At 48.0% G+C, this 25,292-nt stretch overlaps 1 long non-coding RNA gene across 1 annotated transcript; it reads right to left on the bottom strand.

Annotated features, from left to right (window-relative positions):
• Window positions 1–13,243: 13,243 nt before the first annotated feature.
• Window positions 13,244–22,935, bottom strand: LOC128853868 (uncharacterized). Its single transcript, XR_008452682.1, has 3 exons — window positions 22,697–22,935; window positions 13,675–13,804; window positions 13,244–13,590 (listed from the first exon to the last, which is right to left on the bottom strand). It is a non-coding gene; the product is annotated as an uncharacterized LOC128853868 (long non-coding RNA).
• Between the last annotated feature and the right edge of the window lie 2,357 nt (window positions 22,936–25,292).

Below are 25,292 nucleotides of genomic sequence, written 5' to 3'. Positions count from 1 at the left end.
GAAAGAGCGGAGATTGAGATAAGATCCTAGGAATAAATGTTTTCCTGTGAGGGTGGGGAGGCCCTGGCCCAGGTTACCCAGAGCAGTGGTGGCTGCCCCATTCCTGGAAGTGTTCCAGGCCAGGTTGGATGGGGTTGGAGCAACCTGATCCAGTGGAAGGTGTCCCTGCCTGTGGCAGGGGATTGGAACTGGATGGGCTTTAAGATCTCCCCCTCTGCTGCCTTCAGCAGCCCTGTCGCCCTCCACACGCTCTCTACTCGTAGCGGCAGCTGCTTCAGTCTTCTGGACCACTCACTGCTCTTTCCCACCCCATACATTCCCTTCCATTTAGAGATACTGTCAGTTGAGATTTGGAGCTCAGATGTTTGTTATTTCTAATTCCAAGCCAAAATACGAGGCAGCACTCTTTAGACATTCCCTCTGCTCTCATCGCTGAAGTAGGGCAGCTGAGTCAGCATTCTGCATCACCCAGCACTGCGCATTCCCCACAGACAGATGGCAAACTTAACTCTTCCAGCAGCTTCTAGATATTTTTACTCCCTATCGCTTTTTGGCCTCCTGTTTATTTTTTTGAGCTGAAATAAGCAGAGTGATGGGAAAAAGAAATCTCCCGTGGAGTGTTGCATCAGAGAACAGATTCCCATAAGTATTAATTTCAGTGGAAACAGCAAGACCTTCGTTTTTTGGCAGGGTGAGCTCAGCAAGGGCTGAACCCTGGGTTCCCCAGGACAGCAAAGCTGGTTTCCTGTGCTGAGCACCTCAGAAACCTTTGGTTTTACTTCCCTGGCAGCACCTTCCTGACACCCCCCCCCCAGGTTTGGTTTCTTCTCCAAGCAGTGTGAGGCCCACAGCGCTGGCTGGAAGGTAAGTGGGGATGGACAGACCTCACTGACCTCCCCATTGCTGAGCAGCATTTACCATCCTTCCTGCACGTGGCATCTCTGCACAAGCTGTTTCCCAGCACTCGCTCATGTTTGGTGTGGCTCCTCGCTTTGAGGAGCTTCCTTGTTTCATGAAGAGCCCAACAACACAAAGACAAGGAGAATCTCTCCACATCCAGACTTCTTTCTATACCAACAGGCTCTGGCCACCAAAAATTGCCCTACAAGGGGCAGAACACAGAGACCAGTGGTGGAGGAAACTGGTTTCTTCCCTTGTGCTGTTTTGCCTTCTTGTAAAGCGTGAGAGAGCCGATGCTTGCAGACTACGAGGCATTTTCCTGGAGGATAATGTCATGCTTAAAGAGGAACCTCGCTTTTTCTGTTATTATACACTTTATGTGTCAGGAGAGCCAGATTGTCTTTGGCTCACTTCAATACCCCAAGCAGCAGAACTGGTGCTTTGTGATGAATATTTCTTACTTAGACTCCAATCTGTGAATGAGGTGCTAACTCTAAGTAGTATCCTGCGGCAATTTGAGCATTAGGAAGTTGGACTACATTAGTAGAAACTTCCCTGCTGTCTTCCTAGGGAAAGGAAGAGCGTGAGCAGGCAGGGACAGGCAGGAGAGCCTATTAACCTGTTTCTCCTTTGCTTCAGGGAGCAAAGTGGAGCTTACGGGGGGGCCTCTTCAGTAGAGAAGAGGCAAATGTGTCAAGATACAATCAGAAGACCTTGTTGATTCAGATAATGACTCAAGATGCTTCAAGCACAGACCATCAGAGAGCCAAGAAAGCCCCATCCAAACTGCCTTGGGTTTGTTTGAGTTAGTCTGGCGAGGATCAGCCAGGGGTTTGGTTGGTTCTGAGCAGGCAGAGCTGACCTGAGATGCATGCTGGCTCCGGGCCATGCCGTGGTACCCCTTCCCTGGTTGGAGAGAGCCAGACCCACAGCATCCCTCCAGGCTGGTGCCACAGGAACATTACAGGGGTCTGGGAAAATACTGGGATTTCCCATCCAGCCTTTTTACTGATTTCTGAGGTAGCATCACGTGGCCTGAAGTCAAATTTTCTGAAAAATCAGATTTCACCACCGATTTGTGTCTCCCAGCAACTGTGCTGTGTTATGTGCTCAAAGCAAGCTGTCCAGGGCCCAGCAGCTGTCTTTAACCCCAGGAAAGCTGTGGCAATAGGATGAATTCCCAGAAAAAACAAGCACCTGATTCTGCTTTTGCTGTGCAGTAGCAGAAACCCACTGAACAAAAGTGGAGACACTCCAGCTGGAAGGATCTGAGGAATGAAGAAGGAGAGCAGCCAAGCAGCGGTAAGGTTGTGTTACTATTTCCACCCTTAAATTTCAGAGAAATCAATAAGGACTTTTTGAGCAAGAAAACAGAAACGGTCACAGCAAGAGGTGCAGACGTGCCTCTTCAGCAGCCGTATTAAAACCATTCTTCATCCAGATTGCTCCTCGGGGAAGGGCAGCTCTTGTGAGAGCCGCAATGAGGTACACAGCACAGCCCTGGGCTCAGAGAGCTGCTGCGAACATCAGCGCTCAGGGATGGAGATCAGCGCTGGCACGGGGGAGCCAGGCACGAGCTGCTTTAGATGTAAACTCTTCACATCTCAACTTCAAACTCCTGTTGACATGCACCTGCCTCGCTCCTGCCAGAAGAGAACAAGGAGATGCTTTCATCTGTTGTGTGAGCAGAGATGAGGCTGGAGCCCAGCATCAATAAATTAACGGGAAGAGAACTGCCTTTGCTTTTGAACAGAGGCACTGCAGATCTCAGCAGCCCCATCACAGCTTTCTGCTACTGCCTAAATGAATACATTCAGCCGGCAGGGAATCACAAAGATGGGCTCTGCCGACACCTTTCTGAGACACCACAGCAGCTCTGCTCTGATTCTGCAGTGTCTTCTTTGCAACATACTGCCCTGAGGCTGCTCCAGAGCTGTTCCGCAGCACGGGTCACATTGGTAGAAACAACCTTCTCACCTCTTTCAGCTTAAAACTGTTACCCTGCATAAGGGCAACCCAAAGGGCTAAGGCAGGAGAAGCAGGAGAGGTGGGAAAGCAGTGCCTGAAGCAACATCCAAGCAGATGCAAGATGACCCACGTGAGTTTGGTGAGATCGAAAAACGGATATTGCAGAAAACAGAGGGGATTGTGATGAAAGAGTAGGTGGGAGGTTTAGCTTTAGGAAAGGCTCAAGGTTACACAAGCCCTTGAGGTGTCCAGGATATGAAGACACAGGAGGAGGATGGAGATGAAGACAGCACTCAAATTCTGGCAGAGGAGCAGCATCCTGGTGTTGCTGAGCTCAGAGAAACACTGAGCCAAGAAGGAGAGATTCAAAGCTCTGATTTTGCCATGTTGTGCTTGAGCAGGTGGTGAGGCATTCACGAGATGTCAGAGGGATCCTCCAAGAGGTGAATTTGGACAGGGAGAGGGGAGACCAGAGTGGGGACACATGCCTCTGAATCATCACCGTAGAGATAGTATTTGAGTGTAGCTGCAGTGAGATTACCCCGAGACACAGCATAGGAAGGCCACGGCTCCATAAACTCCTACAACAAAGGAGGCACCAACAACAGCCTGGTCATCAGTCACCGAAGGGGAAAACAGGTGACCAAATCCAGGGCACAATCCAGACTAAAGCCATGGCCCTACCTCATCTCCAGAGCTTGATGTGGGCCACCTCCAAAAGATGTACATCTCCTCTTCATTGGCCACACAGGATATCTAGGTCATCAAATCAGTAGATGTCACATTCAAAGACCTCAAAGGGTACAGAGCTGAGCTTCAGTCCTCCCTCTGCACAACGGGGGTAACCTCACATTCACACCTCACGGGGGAGCTGCAAAGACAAATCCAGGACAGTGACATGTCCAGTGGACTCCTACAGCATGGGTTCAGGGTGATGTTCCTCAGAGCGATACCAAAACAGGCTGCTATGAAGTGACGTAGCAGCTCTGTTGCCACTTGGATGGAACAGAAACCCCACAAGGAGAAAACAAGACCTCTTGGCCTTCTTCTCCAGCACATCTTTCCTGATCTGCAGGACTTGGAAGAGCCATCGAGTCTCCTTCTCCAGGCAAGGGTAGGAAGAGGGGTGCACATGGTGTTCTGGGCATTGCACCCAAGCATTTGGCCCCAGGCCTTTTGCCCCGAGCCAGAATCAGTCCTGGAGAGTCTGACCAGAAGGTGGCAGGCTCAACACATCCATGGATGATGGCTCTTCTGCCTTGGGACAAAATTGCTGGTAAGGCAATTCAGACCCATCACCTCAAAAGGAAGCCAGAGCATTAGAGTGCTGGAGGAAGAGGAAAACAGGAGACCATTTGAGCTTCTCTGAAAAGCAATCACGACTTGGGAGAACTATTTCTGCAGCCAAGGCCAGTGTGTAACAGAGACAGAGTCACGCTCTACTCTCAGGCTTGCATGAGGAGAACGGCCAAGCTGATATCGGAGGAGACTGCTTCTCTCTGCTCCTGTTTCAGATAAATAACATGAATCAATGGAGAGGAGGAATAGGTCTGCATTTCCAGCCATCCCTCCCCACCCCCGGCATTCTGCTCCCTGGGAGAGCATTTGAAAAACTGCAATTGCTATAATTAGAAGCAACACTCACTTTCCAAGAGGAAACTGTGCAAAAGGTTGACTTCCTCTTTAAGGCCGTTTCAACTCGTTAGCAGCCACATATCTGCAGCTCCAATGGTGAGGGGATTTGCTGAGCAGCAGTCTGGATTGCTAACAAGAAACAAGAGCTTCTTCCCACTTGGATGGCACTTACTCACTCCAGGCGCAAGACATCAGGTGCTAAAATGCAGAGGAGCCTGTGCTCCTCTGTCTTCTCCCTTTGCAAAGAGCAGAGGCATTCTGAGTTATCTGGTCAGGATTACAGGTTGCCCTCAGGGCGAATTAACACTGATGCAAACAGCACTGTCTTGGGAACGCCAAAGACATGGGGATCTTCATAGCTAGAGCTTTCAACAGAGCTCCACGTCGCAAGCAAGCTCCCTGTGATTCCATACAAGGAAATACTCACAACATACAATAAAAATAGCCTCCATCACTACACATTCTAATCACATCAGGGAGCTTCCAATCTCTGCAGTAATAAATGATGCCCTCCCTCCTCACCAAAGCACTCACCCAGAGCGCTCTACGAACACTCACAAACCCTCCCGACGCCCAAGGATCGGCTGTGGTGACTACAGCACAGACCGCAGTCAGCAAAGAAAAACACAGCAGGGAGTCAGTAGCAAAACCTGGACAGTAATGATCATTTCCTCTTCTCTGATAATCTCAGTAGCAGAAGGCAATTTTGCATTTTATCTTGCCCTTTCCAACCTTTCGGAGACTTTCAGGCTAGAAGAAATTGCTACGTTTTCTCCCTCTTTGGACTTATTTTTGTGCCCAGGCCAGGAGCTTGTGATGGATGAAAGCACCTTCCAGAAAGGCAGTCAGCCTTAACTCAGAATTATCAAGAGGTGAAAAAACTCCCCACTCTGCTTGCCAGGGCACTCCAGTGGTTAAATCTCTCTGTTCCAAATGCTTGCCTTATTTCTTATCTGAACTGATCTGCACTTTGCATCCAGATGTTGGTCCTTACAAAGCAGAGCTGCCTACGCTTGTGCAACGTTATCACCAAGACCAAATCTTTCTGATAAGCTGAAGACAAAGGGCATTTTCATCTCTCGTTACAGAAAGACACCAGTACAGATATGAAAATGCTCCTTTAGCCATGGCAGCTCGTGATGATGGAACTTCTGGGAACTTCTGTAAAGAACTTCCTTGCTCAGACACCTCAGCCCCTCATTAAATTCACCAAATAAACTCAGGTTCTTTCAAACTACCACTTACGTGAACGGCCTCTCAGCAGTCAGCCCCAAGGTGGTTTGCTTAAGACAGAATTAGATTCTGTTCATTTCACTACAAAAATCTCTTAAAAATAGTTTCCCTAACCTTTTTCAGACAGGTCATCAAGCCACATTTTTTCACCCATTTAAATCCAGCCTCAGAAGTCAGATGTGCCATCCCCATGTTGTTCACGGCCTTTCACCTCCTCTGTAACGCCAGAATTAGACATATGTGTGTCAGCCCAAGCTGCTGATTCTTCCTGCCTCCCCCAAGCACATCTGCAAGGCAGTGAGCATGCCTCTATGAGAGCTGTGGCTCCCATACAAGGCCAGCGAAGGACGGCTGGCAAGGCTTGACCAAGTAAGAGATGCACTTGGCTGAGCGCATTTAGTTCTCTACAGCGGGTGGAGGGAAGCAAAATACAACTGAGTCACCTAAAAGAGTGAAATCTCATCCTGCGCTGCTTGTCTCCGAAGGATGCTTGAGTTTCTGCAAATCTTAGAACGATTTGAGTTGGAAGGGACCTTAAAGATCATCTAATTCCGAGCCCCTTGCATAGGCAGGGACACCTCCCACTGGATCAGGCTGCTCAAGGTCCCATCAAATGTCACGTTCACCTCCAGACTAGTAGGGAAGAAACACTGTCCGGTGGCAGATTAAATGTCTTCCTTTCTCCCACTCACTTCAGAGGGAGGAGTGCCTTGCAGGAATAAGTTCCTTCACCAGATCTGCAGGTATTTTCTTCCTGGGTTGTCCCCTTCCGTTAGAGCAAACCTGCATCACCGGGCAGGTACAGCTCCTCTGCAGCAAGGCTGAGCATCCATCGCCCTGGCAGGACCCCAGGCAGCAGGCAGGACCCCGAGGGAAGCTCAGGTCACTCTGCACGCGCCTGGGCAGACCTGGCCTGTAGTGTTGTGAAAGAGAAAGGGGATTGCTTGTGTCAGGCAGATTAGAAGGTGACGGAGGGACAGGCAGGCGGGCTGCCTTTTAAACAGTCTTCATATTTTTCCAATGACATCTGTCTGCAAGAGTTTAAACTATGAGTCTTACTTACAGCTTTGAAATGATTTAAAATGCTTGAATCCCTGTTAAAAACTAAAGTACCGAAGCTTGGCTGGACACTACATTTTTTAATCCTCACTGAAAGCAGCGCACTGTATTTTAAGGCTGCAGAGCTCTTGTGGAAATACCCTGCAAACACTGACCTCCTCCTAATCATCAAGCAGCTACAAAAGCAGTTTGGTGCCAGCTTTGGATCCTGGCTACATCACAGCTGCATTGAAGCGAGTCCATCAAAACTCCTCCCTTGTCCTAAGTGAGGGATCAGGGTCTGGATGTGCAGTTTGTCCTGTTTTGAGACCCTACACAAGCACTTCCTTTGATGGAGAGAGCCCAGATGCTGGCAGAGATACAGGAGATGTCATTTAGCTGCCTCTCACCCCAGTGATCAGCGAGTCCCAGAGCTAAATGTCTTCAGCCAGACAAGCTACCAAGCAAAGCCACCAATGTCCTATGTGCTCTGCTTCCCCTACACAGAGCTGCAGCAGCGCCACGGCAGCCTGCTGGTATGCCAAGCACACCCAGGGGTCCTCTCAGCCGCAGTTGGGTCCAGGGTATCTCCTCTTGAGCAGGAGGCAGGATGGTCTGAAGAGGCGTTCCCAGCTCCCCAAGCCAGAGCAGCCCTGCCAATCCTCCCTGTGCCCAGACACGAGGAGGATGTTGCAGACGAGGCAAGTTCCCAAGGGCATCACCAGCCCAAGCCTTTGGAGAAGCTCGTTTATAGCATCAGCCACAGATGATAAAGTCCCAGTAGAGACCTTCAGTTCCCGTTAGCCTTTATTTATCATCCTGTTTAAGACAGACAGTTCAACTTCCACCCTCCCATGTTGAGCAGAGCCCACTGTCTATAGGAACTGTGTGACTCACAGGCAAGCCCCAAACTTCCCAGTTTCTCGCCAAAAGCTGAAGCACGGTCAGGGTGTGAGCAAGCACAACACCCTGGCGGCTCTGAGACCAGCACTCTGCCCATCACCTCTACTCATGCCCTCTGCGCTGCACCATGGGAGAGGAAGCTCCATTCTGGTTTATCTAAAAGCAGTGTGCTCTGATAAGGACTGGATCTACCAAAGGTGTGGAAAAAGGGACCACCTCTGCCAGCAGCAGTGCCCGGTGCCGCAGATGGGGACACTCTCACCACGAGGACTTCCCCACCGGAGGAACATGATTGCTGCCAGATGCAGTGCCTGCTCCTCACCCAGCCTGCAGCTGGATCTCCTTGCCAGGGAAAGGCTTCTGACTTCTGCCCATTCTGTTTATTCTACTAAAGACCATAATCATTCTGCTAACTGTTTGGGTTGAGGTTTTTTTTAGCAAGCTCCTCTGGGTGAGCCCATGCGCTGCGCTCCCTCTGCTGTCAGGGTCAGTGGGGCTGGGGGAGCTGCTGCTGGCGGAAACAAATCCCTTCTCCAAGTCACACCCCAAAATCTTCCCAGGCCCTGGTTTGATTCAACAGGAGTATTTAGACCCGAGACTGATATTCTTCTGCCAGCTTTATTCCTCACAGCCTGGTCACACTAAGTCTTGTCAATAAAGAAGAAGTGGGTGGCTTTGCAAAATTCAGGTAATCTTCGCTTTAGATGGAGAAACTCTTACCCTTGAAAGTCCATGGCAAAGAGACAGGCTTGTATCGCTGCTGATGGGTTCGAGCCATGGTTCCCCCTACATGGAACCTCTCCCAAGAGCCACACAGCTGTGTCCCTTTCAGGAAAGGCGGTGAACGGGATTAAGCCCAAGGTCTTGCAGCATTTACAGCACTGCTTTCATCATCAGAGGAGCAGAGAAATCTTCTGATGGACATTAGTATAAGCCAGCAGCCAAGTAGTTGAACTAAGAGTGGGGAGTCTTTAATCAACACGCTTCATCAGGAAAGTTAGGAAATGGAAAGGGCGCTCTTAAAATCAGCCAAGTAAAAGGCAAGAACCCCCCCATACAGACACTTTCTTGCTAAAACTATTAATAAACATTGCACATTGCGTCAATCTCTGAAGGTCAAAGCAATTTTTTTTCCCTAGTGGAAGCTCTTAAAGAGTTTTTTTGAGCCACATTTTATGCCTACACGTGCCTCTTTAATGAAAGCAATTTTACATCTGCTCAGGTAAAATGGCTTGTGGTACATTTGCTTACTTCCATGGTTTTATTACACCTATTTGGCTGACGATGCCCAGCCAAAAGAAATGAAAGAAGCTGGGAAATAAAAACAGAGTTCCTGGAAGTATTTGTTTTTGTAATAAAAAGCTGTGCTTCAGTACCTGTTTACTGAGTTTTCACTCAATTTACACCTTCTCCTAATGTACAAAAAAGTACTTAACTTACATAAAACCCCTCAAAGCCGTTTTCTTCCAACTGCAACATGCCAAGGAAAGCCAAGACAGCCCAAAGGGACACAATTGCCTGGCACAGCCACCCTGCTTCAAAGCCAGCCCACGGCTGGGGCACAGCGCAGGGAGGCACGAATGGGGTTCACAGCCCACGCCGGCAAGCAGGAGCTGCTGCAGAAACCTCTTTATCAAAATCCAGTACACAGTGAATTAAATCACACCAAGCAGCTCATATTTCTGCTGGCAATGAGAGAGCAGTGGAGAGAGCGGCGGAGGAGAAAGATTAAAATGAGTTCACTCATGAAAATAGGGGTAATCATAGAATCATGGAATGGTTTGTAGTGGAAGGACCTCAAAGCCCATCCAGTCCCACCCCCTGCCATAGGAAGGGACACCTCCCACTGGATCAGGGGCTCCAAGCCCCATCCAACCTGGCCTGGAACATCTCCAGGGATGGGGCAGCCACCACTGCTGGACAACCTGGGCCAGGGCCTCCCCACCCTCACAGGGAGACATTTCTCCCTAAGATCTCATCTCATTCTCCCCTCTTTCAGCTGAAAACCATTCCCCTCATCCTACCCCTGCACTCCTTGATCAAGAGCCCCTCCCCAGCTTTCCTGGAGCCCCTTTCAGCACTGGAAGCTGCTCTAAGGTCTCCCCGCAGCCTTCTCTTCTCCAGGCTGAACAACCCCAACTCTCTCAACCTGTCCTCGTACAGGAGGTGCTCCAGCGCTTGGATCATCTCCATGCTCCTCCTCTGTACTCACTCCAACAGTTCCATGTGTTTTCTGTGCTGAGGACTCCAGAACTAAAGGCAGGGCTCCAGGTGGGGGTCTCACAAGAGCGGAATCCCCTCCCTTGACCTGCTGGTCACACCTCTTTGGATGCAGCCCAGGACACGGTTGGCTATGGTGGGCAGCAGCCTCTGTGGTTACACAGCATTTCAACCCAGCACTGGCAGCAGGGAGAGAACGCCACAGTGCTCCATCCCAGGACACTGAACTGTGCGATACCAGGATTTAGAAGATTAATTTTAATTTAATTAATTTAGATTTTAATTTCACAATAATTTTGACCCAGGCTGTGTTCCTCAATCTGTGATTTCTGGGGTCAAAATTGTAATTTAAAAAGAACCCCACATATTTCAGGCCTTTTTCTTCAGTGCCCATGAGAAATCGGACTCGTGGTGTTTGAACCCGAGCACCTGCTGTCGGGGTTGTTCTCAGGCAGAGTCAGAGTTGTCTGAGTCAATGTTTGGGTCTGGGAAGTCGCCTGCAGTTGGCTCCAGCAACGTGTTCATTATAGAGTTTTTCTACTGAGCTTTGCTCGGTTGTTTTCTTGTGAGTCCTATCATGTTTTATTTAGGAGATGCACTTGTTATAAAGAATTCTTGAGGTAGAAAGGGCTTTTTGCTGTCAAGAGCAACATCACAAAAATTGGATTTCTGCAGCTCTTCTCATACCCCATTCCCTTTGTGTTATTGGTAATTATAGAATGTTGAAAGAGCCTTGAGCAGGAGAGGTAGGAAGAGACAATCTCTTCTCCCCAAACCTACTGTTCCGAGTTGCAGAAACCGCAGTGAGTGATGGGTGGCAAATGACTATCTGGGAAGAAGGCTGGGATCTCTAGTTCTATCAGTTTAATGAGTTCTTTCCTTATCAGCTTCAGTCCTTGTCCAGATCTGCTAAGTGGCTCTTTTTAGAGATCAAATGACAATGAACTGGCATGCGGCAGCTCGCTTGGTTACACGAGGGACCGGATTTTGGACAATTCGATCTCTACAGAGCTGAGCTGTTTCAGAGCGTGGCTGCTAAAGCGATTGGGATTGAACTTCTGTGGCTGCATCCACACTGAAGCAGCAGTGATCTTGACTGTCCTGGGAATTACTTTGCACCAGCCTAGGAAACGCTGTGTTTCATGGGAAATCCATCTTTTTCTCATTTGTAGAAGTGTTTTCCAACCAGGAGTGCAGTGCCCTCTCTACTCTTTTGCCCAGGAAGAGAATCTTGCTCAGGAAAGGCATGCGCAGGACTGATATCAGCCCCAGGTCTTCTTGCTTCAGGGCTCTGACAACTTTGAGAGTGGTGTAGAACAAAGATGTCACTTGACATCATCTATCATTGTGAAAATCAATGTTGTTTTACCTTGGACCACACAAATATGAGGGCCTGACCTCCTTTTGGAAAACTGGATAAGTGCTAAACCTCTGTGTGCAAGCATTCGTAGAACCTCAACCCACACATAGGCCACTTCTACAGCAAACAGAAACCTTGAAAAGATTGAAAGCCAACCTGCAGGTGGACCTTGTTTATTAGTCCAGGCTGCTTTTTTTTCAGCAGATTCCAGCGCTGGCCCAGGTTGCCCAGAGCAGTGGTGGCTGCTCCATCCCTGGAGGTGTTCAAGGCCAGGTTGGATGGGGCTTGGAGCAAACAGATCCAGTAGGAGTTGTCCCTGCCCATTGCAGGGGGGTTCGAACTAGATGATCTTTAAGGTCCCTTCCAACCCAAAATATTCTATGATTCTATGATTCTATGATTCTATGATTCTATGATATGAGCTGTGTTTCCTATTCAATAAGAGAAGCGCAGACATCAACTCCATGTAGAAATTCCCGGGCACCTTCACTGAAAGCAGGCCAAATACATGCATATACAAACACAAACATGTACACAGATCCTGTAGGTGCATCCGTTTGCATTATTAGTGTGCGCAGCTATTTTGAAGAGTACTCAGAACTGTTGCAGACGACAAGCTGGAACTGAAACTCTTCACGTTTGCTGTTACAGCAGACGCACACGCTATCACAGCCATCGAGCGTGCAGCCTTCTTAGGAACTGCCTCATGCGACTTCTGTGGAGGCAGAGAGGCATTGTGCTGGTGCCTTTGAACCTGTCCACCACATCAAGAGGGAGAAGCAATAATATGCCAAGGACCTCAATAAACATGGATTATCTTGTTTACTGTAAGCACTTAGAAAAGGCAACGGCAGCCTTGAGTCCTGCAGAAGTCAAGTACTTTGCCCTGTTTCTATATTAAGGTCCCCTCATGGCTTGCCTGCTTCCCACATGATGTGTCGTGAGTCAAACAGGACTCAGGGTAGGTGCGGCTTTCACCAGACAGCTCGGTGAGGCTTCAGAAGTTTCAGTTCCTGAACAGGTTTTGTAACCACACCATCATGAAGCAAGAGATTACGAGATGGTTTGGTCGCGAGCTGTGGAGGCTCCAAGCAGGGAGCCCCCGAGTTGTTCCTCGCGGCGTGGGCTGCTCGGTGGGCAGCAGGGCAAGCAGCGGCAGCTCAGGGCATATCAAATGGGTACAAAGACAGATGCTCGGCTGGACCCAACATCCCGCCCACCAATGTCATCCCTAAAACCACTTCCTCCTCCTTGCTGGCAGCGTCCTGTGTGATTTCCTGCCTTGTTTTGTAAGAGTGGGGCAAATGAAAGGATTCCTCATTTCTAGAAAGCCGTTTTCTGCCTTTAGCAGCATTTCTTTTAAATGACCTTACAAAATCCTTCTTTAAAGCAGTTTTTTAACAGGTTTTCTTTTTATACTTCGGGGTTTTTTTCCTTTCTCTTTTTTTCTACAATGGAAAGTATTTCTTTCTAGAGTCAAAATCCTTTTCCTGTCTTTTTATTGTTTTGTTTATATACAATTATTGTTAACATAGAAACTCTCAAATTCACTATTCCCGTTACAAAATATATTTTCTGAGATGCAGCGCAGCAAAGGTTTTGTTGCACGCACAAGAGCTAATCTTTCACGTAAATCACTTACTGATCTTAATAACTACAAACATCTTGGGCTTTATTTCAGTAAGAAATTAATTTCCTTTCCATCCTCATCCAAAATCCACTGTGGAGAGCAAATGTAACCAGAGTACTTTGAGCGCACCACTCCTGTTGTCAGGTTAGCACTCCCTCCCCCCGGCAGGTAAAGCTACTTACCCAGTGCTTAAGGCTAAACTCTAATAATGCTTTGATGGATCCTAAACTGAGATAAGTTGGCATCTTCTGGCAGCTCCTGCAACTGAGCTTTGGCACAAATATAAGCTTCTTTACACTCAATTAGATTCTTATAGTCTCACTTAAACTGCCACCCACTTTCCATTGTGTGTTACAAACCCTCCAAATACCCTAAATTCTCTTCTTTTCTATTAATATGTAAATTAAATCAATTTGCTTTCCTGCTAGTCATGTTCATCAAGATACAAATCAACCTAAGGAGAACCCAGCGGAGGCAAAGGCAGATTGCTTACACTCCACCATATCCCTCTGCTCAGAACTTGTTATTCGCTGTTTCTTGTTGGCATGCCTGTTAGAGTCAAACCAATTTACCCAATCTCTTTGGGTATTAAGAACATTGTCAATGCAATGAACCCAAGGATCTGAGTGGCATAGCTGCAGTCAAAGGCTTGTTAGTGCTGTGGGGACCAAACACATCTGTTGCTCCTGACCCACAGCGTTTCCTGTGATAAGAATAATTTCTGGTTACCACAGGCTGTCACATATTTATGCACAAATTCCAGTTTCTGAGAACTAAATGAGTTTACCTCGGGCTGCCCTTCGTGTGAAACTTGACAGATTTGGTTCACATGGCTTGGTGAAAATCAATCTCGGCTCCTGTAGTTTATCCACGGGTTTGTAGTCACTCTCCTCAAGTCTTTCAGCTCCAGGAGGCACCTGAAAACATTTCAGTCACAATATCTGTGTTTAATCCACCTTTATTATAATTCTCACCTGCAGCCATAGGCCTCCATCTTGTGTGAATCTGCAACCAGGTGCTAGACAATCGGGTTTTACTCTAGAACACTGCTGTGACTCCAAGGAACATGTTCCAGTAGCAACAAGATAAATTCAACAGTAGATTCTATTTTACACAATGTTTTTAGAAACTGCTGACCTAACCCTGCCTGCCCGGGCTTCTCTGTCATGATGACATCCTAAGTGTGGGACCCTTGTGTTTGTGTGGCAGTTCTTTAATCGAGAGCTGTGGTTTCTCAGTGTTGGGACTCTGGCTGGTGCTCCCCAGCTGCTGTGCACACTAAATACACGTCAGCAGCAGCAAGGGATGAGCATAGGAACCCTCTAAGTCCTGGTTTTAATCTGGGTGCTGATGTTTGCAATCTTTAGTCAGCTAATTACTCTTTGTGGCCTCATTAAAATGAGGATTGTGCTAGCTGGGATCTTCCCAGACCTTAGGATCAATGTACGGATTCCATGTAAGGATCAGGTGATGAATGTATGTGGGAGGTCAGGATGCTTTCTGAACAACAGATGTATTGGGATTTCTTGATCACCTGGTGTCCAATGCCTTGTAGCTTCTCCATCGCTTTCAGCCACTAACAATCACCACATGCGAGGCATCTTTGCTCTGCTTATACTTGGCAAAGTCGTGGCAGCCTTTTGTGGCTTTGGCTCATGCCCTCAGCTCACACCGCAGCTGGGATGGCCACTGCTGACCTCGGTGTTTGGACTGAGATTGAAGCACAGTTCCAGGAACGCTGCCTGGCCCAGATTCTCCACTGATGTGAAATGTGGAGCTGTGCCGACTTACTCTGGCCCATGCCTCATTTCTTCCTTAGGTTTCAGTTTAGTTTGGGTCACAGGCTGCCTTGGAATTGAGGAGGGCTGTGAATCTCTCAAGGCACACTTGACACGCTGACACGGTCTGAGCTGCTAAAACCCAACACAAGCCACGGCAGACTTTCCCAGTGATCCCTGAACATTTGGAATCTTCCTGGTTTACTGTGCAGGGGAAATTATTCCCTGTTCAGTAGTGCTTCTGCTGCAGGTGTTCTGCTTCCATCCAGAGATGGCTCTTCTCAGAACTTGAAAACATTGTTCTTTAATCAACTGAATTGGGCTTTGAATCTCCTGAAGTGGCAGGGACTAAGTACACTGTGTCTGTAATGTCCCATCTGTCTTCTCTGAAGCTGCACAGAGCACAGCCAGAGAGCCTTTGGGTTCATCTAAAAACATTACACACAAATGAAACCTGGATGGAAAATAGTAATTACTGGAAAACAAAGGGGACAGCCTGATCCCACAGCTGGCAGTCTTAGTGCAACAGCAGCACTATGGAATTGCCTGCATATTTCTAAACTACACTTGAGAACAGCTTTCAGGAGCTTCCAAGCAGCGATGCATGCACAGCTCTAACAGATGATTTCTCCTTGCAGAAGTGAAGGCTTCCTGGGCCATTCAGTCCCCATCCCAAATACAAGCTAGGCTGTTTGGCATAGTACAGCTCTGCAAAAGCTCTCAAGTGGACCAAACCTGTCTCTTTTTCCCTGACAACAGAGGATTTGAACAGAGCAGTGGAGAAAAAACAACCCTGATAAAATAAGACTGGGTCATTCGAAGAGCTGTGCCCTGTGTGGCGGTAGAAATTCCAGCACAGGTCAGGGTGAACAGGCAGTGAACGTATGTCCTGCAACCAAAGTGGAGAAAACAGGCATAGTGTGAGGGATGACAGAGACCGGAGTTTGCTAGGGTCAGCATCAAAGCCACAAGCAAGGTGGGTATCTTCTGATCCTGCAAGTCATACTTCTATTCATTGGCAATACTAAAGAAACTACTGGTAGTGTGAATTAGTATTACTGTCAGTGAGGTCTCTTCTAGCCACTCCCTTGGCCTTTATATTTTTCACGTGAAGCATACCAGGTAACTCAAGAAACCTCTCTCATCATACACAAATACAATTCTCCCATCATCTTCCTCTTTTTTTTTTCCCCATTAGGTTGCTTTTCAATTCACAGCTGAAATGAAGGTGGAGTGATACACACACACACACAGAGGACCATTCCCAAACCAAAAGCATCCCCCCTGTTTAACACAGCCCAAGGGACAGCAAGGTCCCTGGTATTCGCTGAGTCCACTGCCGAGAAAATGAAAGCCCTGCTGGCCTCCCACATCTTCATGAAGGATAAGAGCTACTTCAAAGAGGCTAAACCTAGCACAGACAAAGAGGAAAAGAAAGAGGGCAGGGTCTTCGGGCTGCTCAGAGCTGCCAAAGCCAGCGATCATCTCCACACCTGAGATGCTGCTCTCAGCAGCCGGGTGTGAGTTAAGCACCAGAGCATCTCTCCAGCTGTAGCAGCAAGAGGCAGGGCTAGTGAAGGCAGTGTATCAATCAGACCTGCTCAGCCTATCCCAAAATGTCACTTCTCAGATGCTCTCTGGCTGATTAGAACCAGGAAGAGCAGAAATTAAAGAAAGTGTCTTTTTTTTCTCCATGGGTTCAGGTTTCTCCACTGCTTTTCACAGGGGGCACCTCCTAATCTGTGCCATGAAATGGAATGGAGGGAAAACATTTCAGAGATTATCACAGACATTTGCATGTGGCAAAATCCCCTTGCCTTACCTTAGAGAAGACATGAAATATGAAATGGAAGTTTGTATCACAATGCTATGGTCCTTTCTACTTGGTTTGAGCACTGCAGGATCATTTCACAGGACAAATTCAATCCAGATCATGCCTGGGCACACAATTAAGTTTCTGTTGAATTAGCCGGAGTACATAATAGGGCGTTTATGCTGGCTTTATGCCGGCTGCACGAAGAAAGACAACATCTAATCTGGCACAAAGCCCACCAATACAGACTGAATGTCATAAGTTTTTGAACAATTTTGAATGGGATCAGTGTTTTGGGTTGTGTGGTCTAGCGTTTTGTATCCAGGAGCCCTAGAGCCAGATTTCCTCTATTATCAATCTCTGACCGTTTCTACGCTGTTCAAAGTGTCTGTTTCTCCGTAAAACTTTCTCTTGCTATGCCCCTTGTTCCGTTTGAGGTTCTTGTTGTAATCCATTATAGCGCTGTACTATATGTACGAGATAGTCAGGATCAGCCTCTCGCTGTTGCTCCCAAGGTCCTGCAGAGTTGTACATGTGTGTAATTTTTGTAATACAAATATCAGAGCTGTTAATTCGACTGGACCATTGCATGCACGATTGCTGTCATTTCCTCGCACCGTTACTATGCTGTTCTCATGCAGCCATAGAATCACAGGGTTGGAAAAGATCTTTCAGATCATCGAGTCCAACTGTACCTGTCCTTATGAAACCAGATCCCTGAGCATTTCATCTGTCCATCTTTTAAACACCCCCAGGGATGGTGACTCCACCATCTCCCTGGGCAGTCCCTGCCAGTGCCTAGGAACCCTTTTGGTGAAGAAATTTCTCCTGATGTCAAATCTGAACCTCCTCTGGTGCAACTTCAGGCCATTTCCTCTCATCCTATCACCCGTCACTTGGGAGAGGAGACCAACACCCACCTCACCACAACCTCCTTTCTGTCAGCACCAATCTCTCAATCAATCTCTTTAATGGTCGTTAGTGGCATCTAATTTCTGACAGGACTTATGCTTCTGCCTTTCTTCGTAGGACAGACTTTCAAGTTGGAACAGACTCTGCTTACTCCCATTCACAGAAGGTGCTGTTTTCTAAGAAAACCAACACAGTGTCAGGCTGTCATTCCTGAAGGAACTTGGAAGAATCCACCCTCTGAGACTTTTTACCTGCTGGCACTTCTCATCCAGTCAGTTCTACCAAAGCAATCCCTCTAATTTACAGCTACAGGCTGGAGTTTCTCTGTGTATGCTTTGGGAGAAACCCCATTCTGGAAAAGTTGCTTATTTTAGAGCGCACAGCCTCAAGGAAGATATTTTTCCTTAATCCCAAACTAAGTGATCTCATACTTGGCTAGCAGTGTAACCATGGTACTGAAGTTATTTATGACTCTGAAATTAGTGCTATAGTTAGCAACACTGGAACAGGGTTTCTTCTATGCTACTGTCCAACTGCGTCCCTGCCCAGCCCGGCGCTGCACTGCAAGGCAAGACCGAGTGTCTCCAGAGGGTCTTTAATTTACAGTAAACAATGTCAGCCTTTGCTGATTCCCCAAACTTGGCAGCACACAAGTGAATATGTACAAAGCTGCATCTTCTAAGCAAAACAAAGCACTTGGCTATGTTTTTATTGATCTTGGTTTGTTAGGAGATTTATTTGGGTTTGTTTATTTGAGTTCTTAAAGTAAATGGTGATTTCCGTGAAGGGACCTGGAACTCCAGTCTGCAGAGCCTGGGCTGGCAGGAGGAGGGAGAGCTCGGTCGTACACTACTCATCAGCTCTAACATCAGGGAATCGCCGTGAGGGTAAAGAGGAGAGGTCAGCTTTTATGCCTGGGACACTGGAAAAGTCGCCTCATTATTTCAACAGGATAGCCTGTGTACACAAGATATCTGAGGATCAAACCAACATTATTCCAGTGTGATCCCTCTGCAAAGATCCCAGAGGCTGGGAAGAATCCAGCAAAGCAGAAAACAAAAGGAACACAGAAAACAACACAATGCTGAATCCCTCCTGGTCTAAGATCAGGCAGCTCCGTGCTTCCACAGCGTGGATGACTGAGAGCAAACCTCCTGGACGCATCCTGAGGCTTGGGTGGCGTCCTGTTGAGCCAGGCACCTTCCTGCTCTTCTCAGGGACTCACACCAACCTCTACATGCCCTATGCAGGAGATGACCTGTGCAGGCCATCCTACACACCCATGAAGAGGACCCTAAAAGAAGCCTGCAATAACAGCATTGTGAATAGAAAAATAAAGGGCAAAACACAAAAAGAAAGAAACAGACGAGAAAGGAGACACCAGAGAGAGACAAGAAGTATGAAGAAGTGATGGCATGCTGTGATGGGATACAAGGGTAGCCCAGGCGCTGATCCACAACAAAGGGCAGTTTGAGTGAATTTGACAGCTCCTGTCACAAAGGAGGCAAGCCTGTCTCCACCGTCTGTGTCTGCTTTCAGATAGCAGACACAGCATAGCATTTTTGGTTGCTCATGCCTCTACCATGCTTCCATTTGACATAACAGTCTGACTTCATGCCAGTTCTGCTTCCTGAATTAACCTTTTCAGGCTGCCTCAGAACGGCAGTCGACACAGCAGCCTAATTCTGCTCACCCCAAGAATACTCGTAACCCCCTGCGTTAAGGCTTTTCAGATACTCTGGCCATGAACTCAACCTGATTTACAGCTGAGGCTGATGGAAGGGAGTCTCAAGACCTTCACTGAGAGATAGGTAAGGCACTCGGGGAAAATTTCTTGAAGGAGAATGAAGCATTTCTTTGGGGTTTCAGTGTTATTTTGCTTTGCAGCCTAACCTTCTAATTCCCAGAGCCACCGATCTCCTATCGCTTTCACGGGATCGAGGTACTTGGCCAGGTTTTTGCTACAGCGAACATGATTGCCACCTTTTTTCTTTTATTTTTTCTCCTTTTGACCACAGGCAAAGGAAATAAATCATCTGATATCCTGCCAGCAAGCTGCTATAGGCACTGTGAGACCGAGGGCACTTCTCCTGCCCTGAAAGGCCATTAAAACCCCCCAGCTGATAACTTGGACCTGGTTCAGGTATGTTCATGCACATTCCAGCAGTTAAACTGATTTCTTCTACTATCTTATCTGTCCATTTCTGGATTTCAAGAGGAGGAAGTTTGGCAGGGAAGTTACTCTTGGAATGCACTCAGGAAACCATGGGCAAGAGAAGTGAAGAGCATAAATAGAAATAACCATAGGTACCGCAGCTGGGAGCCTGGCTGCGGGCTTCTATTCCTAGCTTTACCCATGACTCACTTGCTGACCTCAGAAAGCCACTTTGCCTCTCCCTGCTCCAGCTTTCTCACAGGCAAAATCACCCATTTCACAGGTTGCCCCAAGATCCTGCATCTCCCAGCTGGGTGTCTTTGGAGGAAAAGCCTCATCCTGCTCCCTCTGCCAGCCTTGGGCTGCTCCACCATGCAGAGTCAGGGCATTGCAGACCATCGAGCAGGATCAGGGCACTGCAGACCAACCCACAGGATCAGGGCACAGCAGATGTGTTGCCTCTCTCCCAGAGGGGACCTGGCAGCTTTAATTGAATGCATTTTGTGAAGCTTTTGGGAATCCTTAAAGGAAAAAAAAAAAAAAGGCACTATAACAAAATGTTGCTAATTATAGCCTGACAGCATACAACACATTCCTGCTCTGGACGGAACACTTCTATAAGCCAACTTAATTATAGAATGTATCACCTTTGCCCAATTCCCTCCCTATTAATTGTGGTCAAAGCACTGAGCAAAGCCAATTTGCTGCTTACTCTCCATTTCTCCTTATTCAAGACCAGTTCCTTGACAGCAACAAGTAGACCGTGAGACTGTTCTGCAGCGCTGTGTCTGCTCACTGACCCCCCCCAGCACTGTAAACATGTCTTTCCACTTCATTCCTGCCTGCCTGGAGCAGATTCCTGGGATGTTAATGCCAGACACAGCCCTGGCTTTGGACAGGCAGTCCCATGGCTGGAGCAGGATGGAGCCGCACTGCTGTACTGGGAATCTGCAAATACCTTGGAACGGGCCACTGGAAAAGCAGACAAAGGCTTTTTAGTGGTGCTGGGGACTCCCCTGCACCCATCAGTTGTATCCCAAGCTTGAGGCTCCAGCCATGGCACAGTGCAGAGAGGATCAAAGTCTTGTTCTAGCAGCGAACAGGAAAGCTGCAGTCAGAGCCCACAGACACCGCTACCTCCTCTGTACGCATCAGGAGCAGCAGCAGCGGCACAAAGGCATCCTGGATCGATCTAATTTCTGTATAAAAACAGGAAACTGCCCCTCCCTTCGCCAAAGCAGAGGAAGAGCAGCATGGCCTATATCTGTGTCACTGAGAAAAGGGGCAGGGGAAGGAGCAAATGGTTCATCTCAACCAGGAGCTTGTCAGGAAGAGGATGCCTCAATTTTTTCTAGCGATACGGATACCCAGCACTCACTCATTTAAATCTCCCCTCTATCAGCTTATCAGATATAACTTGGGAGCTAGCATCCGAACCAAAGTTCCTCAGGGCACAGCACCCTGATCTCCTTGACTCCATCATCTCACACCACTTTTGTGTTACAGAGGAGTCACATAAAGGCAGTACTAGAATAGGAAAGAGGTGGAATATTCATTAGAAGACCCTGAAACTTTGAGGAACTCTTTAGAATAATGGACTTAGGTGATGGATTGGGACAGGGGACCAGGAATGACCAGAGGTTTCAGCTGTCAAGTTAAATAGATTGTTTCTCAATCTGTGCACCAGCTTCAGTTACAGTAGATGGGTTTCAGTGCTTGCAGTGTGGAAGAGCCAGAGAAAGAAGTAGGTTGGACACATGAGATAGCCCAGGATCTTACTAATGTGAGTGGGAAATATAAATCCTGCAACTTGATTGTGTTTGCTCTGGAATTGCACACATAGAAATCAGGCAGAAATCACACAGAAATCAAAGCCTTCACCATTTCGGTGCCACCTGAAATGAGAAATAGAGATTGCACAGTGTTAAACCAAAAACCGCACACACAGATTGTTGTTCAGTGTGTAGATGTCGTTCTCAGCTTAGCATATAAGTGAGAAACCTCAAAGGTGTGAGCAGTTTTTCTTGAAAATGAGTCCTGGGCCTTGTTATGTTAAAGCAGAAATATCAGAATTATATTGGTTCACATAGTCATAACCATCACTATCTTTTTCTGCTGCCTTGCAGCCAGCATGTCGTTTACGCTTTTGTTTAGACGTGTCCACAGAGGAATCCAACCTGCAAATAAAGAACTGCAACAGAAGCTGTGGTTTGCTTATTACTGCTCAAGGCTTGAGATTGTGTGAGAAAAACACTTTCCAGTTCAGATGGGGGAAATGGAAAGCACAAGGATTCATTACTCTGCTATTCAACAGAGCAGATTTCTAATGAACTGTGTCTACCAAATAGTTTAGAGATGAGGAAGTGACGGAGAGATGCTTTTCCTGCAAAAAGAATAACAATTAGAGAATAGCGTTCTCAGGCTAGACCATGCAACCAAGAGTATCTCTACCACTTGAGCTAAATATTTTCATTATAAACACTTGACCTCCAAGGGCCTGTAGTGATGCGATGAGGGGGAATGACTTTAAATTGGAAGGGGGAAGATCTAGATTAGACATGAGGAAGAAAATCTTCATGAGGAGAGTGGAGAGGCCCTGGCCCAGGTTGCCCAGAGCAGTAGTGGCTGCCCCATCCCTGGAGGTGTTCAAGGCCAGATTGGATGGCGCTTGGAGCAACCGGATCCAGTGGGAGGTGTCCCCATGGCAGGGGTGGGACTGGATGAGCTTCAAGGTCCCTTCCAACCCAAACCATTCTATGATGCTATTGCCTTCTTAAACCTTTCTGTCTTCCAATTTCTCATCATGTACATCACCCCCACCTCCTGCAGCCAAAGGGCACAGACTTTCCACTGGTTCTCCAGCATTCCAGCAGGAGCTGTTCCACCTGCCTGTGGAGATCTGTGCAGAGACTAGAATGAACTGTGCTCGTTTTTATAGGCAGAAGGTCTCCAAAGGGTGTTTCAACTCCTTCTTCATTTTAAAAAGCCAGGGATGCTTTTGAACTATTATAGCAGACACAGGTCAGAACAGACTGGATTTGGTCCAGCTTTTCCAACTGTCCATCTTGTGGTCAAGAAAGGGCACAGCTGTCCAGATCTCCTCTGCCTGCCTGGATTCCAGTCAAAAGAGTAAACAGAAAAGTCCACCCACCTCAGTTTTGAGTCTGGCTTTCAGCAGGCTGGAGTCTCTCGAGGGACCAACTTGGGTGCCTGAGAGGGCACAAATGGTGACTGGAGCTTTTCCCACGGTTTGGGCATCAACCAAATGTCAGGTCCATGCAGATTCTCTAGTGTCTAATAAGGTCTGACGGCAAGTGTTGGTCTTTCTCACAGTCACAGCCCTGGCAGGGTTGTTCTTTACCCAGCTGTAAAGGCAGGAACTGAGCTCTACACTTCTGTCGGGTTCAGATGAAGCTGGGCGAAGAGTTAAAAAGATTTTTAAAGAAAGGAATTTGGAAGAATATGAGTGTGCAGATATACAATGCGATTGCATAAGCTCTGTTACATTGGGAAATCAAAATAACCAACCCTTTTCCCTCTGAGTGTGATTGAATTTACAGTTATCTCACTCCTAGTGCAAAACCTCTCTTTTAAACTTTGCTCTGTTTAAAAGCCTGCTGAGACCCACACCCAAGAATTTCAAGTTGTTACTTTATCTTGAAGCTTGAGTACAGGAGAGGTGATTTTTACACTTCAGGTCTCTGCAGAATAAATGTGACCCCAGCCAGAATAACTCTTCAGTCAGCACATGAGCAGTCACAGGGAGATACACAGTTTTGCAGCACACCTGATAGCTAAGGTGGAGCTCTGTGTGGGAAACATGGCTCTGGCATATCCTGGAGACCTCTGGGGCCTTAAAAGAGAAAAAAAAATGGCTTTAAAGGGTGCCCAGGCATGTCTGGAAAGGGAATAAATCAGCTCTGATGGGACTGCAAAGCCCAACCCAGGCATTCTGCAAAGGCAGCTCTGCAGCTGAGACGCACAGGGTGGATTTCTGCCCTGGAGCAGGACTGGTCCTCAGGGCATCTCTGCCTCCTGTACCCATGTGTTCCAGCCCTTTGCACACCCATCCTGCAAGGTGAGCATCACCTCACCCTGTCCTCAGGCTGCCCTCGACAGACAGGAGATACCTATTCAGAGAGAGGACAAATCTTAGCCTTTACAATCTCAGTGCTGTCAAGTGCTTCCCGCAGGGTGACAGCTGAGTCACATCTCCTGTAACTCCCTCTTGGGCTGCAAGAGCTCAAGTCCTGTTACTTCTTCTCAGGCCCAGGTGCATCTTTTTTGGTTGCTCTGCTTAGACAGCTTTGAAAGGCTCAGGTAGTTGGGGGGGGGGGGGGAGGAGAAAGAGTCTTTTCAGGAGTAAAACATCTCAGCAGGCTTCCTACATCTGATTTCATTACCTACCAGCTGCTCAAGGTGCACACAAGCTGAAAACACCCTGGGAAGGAGCAGCCCATTTATCCACATCAGCAAGGCTGATATTGCTTTGGAGATGGGTATTGAGCAACTGTTGGCAGGACTTCTCCATCAAATGGCGCTTTGCAGATCCATCAGGAATCTTGCTATGTCTCAGTCCTGACAAAGGCTGACTCCTCGCAGATATTCATCAAAAGAGGCTTCCTGCTCTCTCACATCCTATCTGGAGTTACTGGAGTTCTCCTTGAGGAGGAGCACAAGTTTTGTGGGTGTTTGCTTTGTGCTGTACTCGCAGTTTCCCGCTGCCCATGCTCTCCAGGTAGAGGTCTCCAGGTAGGACTGGGTGAGTTCAGTCTGTTCAGCCTGGAGAGGAAAAGACTGAGAGGGGATCTAACTAATGCTTATTAATAACCAAAGGGCAGGGTTCAGGAGGATGGGGCCAGATTCTTCTCAACAGTGCCCAGCAAAATGATGAGGAGCAACGGGCATGAACAGGAGCATGGGAAGTCCCACCTGAACATGAGGAAAACTTCCTTACTGTGAGGGTGATGGAGCACTGAAACAGAGAGGGTGTGGAGTCGTCTTCTCTGGAGGGATCCAAGCCCTCCTGGACACGTTATGCATGCAACCTGCTCTAATGACCCTGCTTTGGCAGGGGGGTTGGACTGGATGATCTTGGAGATCTGCTCCAAACTTCATGATTCTGTGGTTCTGTGATTCTCAGGCCGTGAGGCCTCTGCTATCACTCAACCACTCTGCCGAGCTGGGCAGCGACAGGGACCGAATGGGGTCTACATGGGGACTGAGTGGGGACTGGTCATTGTCCAAGCAGGGTCCAAGCAAGGACAACGTGGGGTAGTGGTGGGGTCTGAGTGGGTCTGAGTGGATTACAAGTGGAGACTGAGAGGGTCCAAGTGGGATAGAGCAGGGACCGAGTGGGGTCTGAGCGGGGTCCAAGTGGGGGCCGAGCAGGGTGGTGGTGGGGCCAAGCGGGGACTGAGCTGGACCAAGTGGAACCAAACGGGGTCCAAATGGGATCGAGCAGGGACTGAGTGGGGAAGTGGTGGTGACCAAGTGGGATCTGAGCGGGGTTCGAGTGTGGAGCGAGAGGGTCCAAGTTGGGTCTGAGGAGAGTCCAAGTGGGGACCAAGAACGTCTAAGCAAGCAAAAGTGGGGACCAAGAGGATCCGAGAAAGGCGACAGTGGGGACTGAGCAGGAATCAAGTGGGGATGGAGAGGGTCCAAGTGAGGTGACAGTGGGGAGCAAGCAGGGTCCGAGCTGGGTGTGAGCAGAGTCCAAGTGGGGTCCAAGCGAGTTAACAGTGGGG

This window comes from Cuculus canorus, chromosome 16 (assembly GCF_017976375.1).
Source record: "Cuculus canorus isolate bCucCan1 chromosome 16, bCucCan1.pri, whole genome shotgun sequence".
Classification (NCBI taxonomy): Eukaryota; Metazoa; Chordata; class Aves; order Cuculiformes; family Cuculidae; genus Cuculus; species Cuculus canorus.
The sequence above is the reverse complement of the archived record's forward strand: the minus strand, read 5'-3'. Positions and strand labels throughout refer to the sequence as shown.